Source organism: Perkinsus marinus (genome assembly GCF_000006405.1).
Source record: "Perkinsus marinus ATCC 50983 genomic scaffold scf_1104296952856, whole genome shotgun sequence".
Lineage (NCBI taxonomy): Eukaryota > Perkinsozoa > Perkinsida > Perkinsidae > Perkinsus > Perkinsus marinus.
Genome location: NW_003208736.1, coordinates 1 through 1,461, shown reverse-complemented (window position 1 = coordinate 1,461; position 1,461 = coordinate 1). Strand labels below are relative to the sequence as shown.

General features: G+C 47.4%; 8 non-coding genes across 8 annotated transcripts; all 8 read right to left on the bottom strand.

Moving 5' to 3' along the window:
* Positions 1-53: 53 nt before the first annotated feature.
* Pmar_PMAR007975 lies at positions 54-126 on the bottom strand. Its single transcript has one exon. It is a non-coding gene; the product is annotated as a tRNA-Thr (tRNA).
* Positions 127-228: 102 nt separating this feature from the next.
* On the bottom strand, positions 229-300 carry Pmar_PMAR007974. Its single transcript has one exon. It is a non-coding gene; the product is annotated as a tRNA-Thr (tRNA).
* Positions 301-402: 102 nt separating this feature from the next.
* On the bottom strand, positions 403-474 carry Pmar_PMAR007973. The gene has a single exon. It is a non-coding gene; the product is annotated as a tRNA-Thr (tRNA).
* Positions 475-576: 102 nt separating this feature from the next.
* Positions 577-648, bottom strand: Pmar_PMAR007972. The gene has a single exon. It is a non-coding gene; the product is annotated as a tRNA-Thr (tRNA).
* A 102-nt stretch (positions 649-750) lies between these two features.
* Positions 751-822, bottom strand: Pmar_PMAR007971. The gene has a single exon. It is a non-coding gene; the product is annotated as a tRNA-Thr (tRNA).
* Positions 823-924: 102 nt separating this feature from the next.
* Positions 925-996, bottom strand: Pmar_PMAR007970. The gene has a single exon. It is a non-coding gene; the product is annotated as a tRNA-Thr (tRNA).
* Positions 997-1,098: 102 nt separating this feature from the next.
* Pmar_PMAR007969 lies at positions 1,099-1,170 on the bottom strand. Its single transcript has one exon. It is a non-coding gene; the product is annotated as a tRNA-Thr (tRNA).
* Positions 1,171-1,272: 102 nt separating this feature from the next.
* Pmar_PMAR007968 lies at positions 1,273-1,344 on the bottom strand. The gene has a single exon. It is a non-coding gene; the product is annotated as a tRNA-Thr (tRNA).
* Positions 1,345-1,461: the final 117 nt, after the last annotated feature.

The window sequence follows — 1,461 nt, the reverse complement described above, 5'->3', positions numbered from 1 at the left end:
GAGTGAGCAAACTGCTCTGCTCTCATACCCGACTAGAGCCTAATGCTGCTGTAAGCCACTTGCCAGGATTGAACTGACGACCGTTCTGCTTACGAAGCAGACGCTCTACCACTAAGCTCAAGTGGCACACACACTAACTATATGAATCAATAATTTTCCTGTCCCCTTCACAGAATGGGCCATCCTGCTCCTGCTTCTCGTACCAGACCAGAAATTTATGGTGCTATAAGCCACTTGCCAGGACTGGACTGACGACCTTCTGCTCACAGAGCCGACGCTCTGCCACTAAGCTAAAATGACGCAGAGAATAAGTACATAAATCAATAATCTTTCTGTATCCTTTGCGGAGTGAGCAGACCTGCTCCTGCTTCTCATACCCGACTAGAGCATAATGCAGCTGTAAGCCACTTGCCAGGATTGAACTGACGATCTTCTGCTTACGAAGCAGACGCTCTACCACTAAGCTAAAGTGACATACAGACTAACCATATGAATCAATAATTGTCGTGTCCCCTTCACAGAATGGGCCATCTTGCTCCTGCTTCTCGTACCAGACCAGATATTTATGGTGTTATAAGCCACTTGCCAGGATCGGACTGACGACCTTCTGCTTACAAAGCAGACGCTCTGCCACTAAGCTAAAGTGGCGCACAAAATAACTGCATAAATCAATAATCTTCCTGTATCCTTTGCGGAGTGAGCAAACCTGCTCCTGCTCCTCATACCCGACTAGAGCCTAATGCTGCTGTAAGCCACTTGCCGAGATTGAACTGACGACCTTCTGCTTACGAAGCAGACGCTCTACCACTAAGCTAAAGTGGCGCACAGATTAAGTATATGAATCAATAATTTTCCTGTCCCGTTCACAGAATGGGCCATCCTGCTCCTGGTTTTCGTACCAGACCAGAAGTTTATGGTGTTATAAGCCACTTGCCAGGATCGAACTGACGACCTTCTACTTACGAAGCAGACGCTCTGCCACTAAGCTAAAGTGGCGCCCAAAACAACTGCATAAATCAATAATCTTCCTGTATTCTTTGCGGAGTGAGCAAACCTGCTCCTGCTCCTCATACCCGACTAGAGCCTAATGCTGCTGTAAGCCACTTGGCAGGATTGAACTGGCGACCTTCTGCTTACGAAGCAGACGCTCTGCCAATAAGCTAAAGTGGCGCACAAAACAACTGCATAAATCAATAATCTTCCTGTATCCTTTGCGGAGTGAGCAAACCTGCTCCTGCTCCTCATACCCGACTAGAGCCTAATGCTGCTGTAAGCCACTTGCCAGAATTGAACTGACGACCTTCTGCTTACGAAGCAGACGCTCTACCACTAAGCTAAAGTGGCGCACATATTACGTTTATGAATCAATAATTTTCCTGTCCCGTTCACAGAATGGGCCATCCTGCTCCTGGTTCTCGTACCAGACCAGAAATTTATGGTGCTATAAGGCACTGCCAGGAT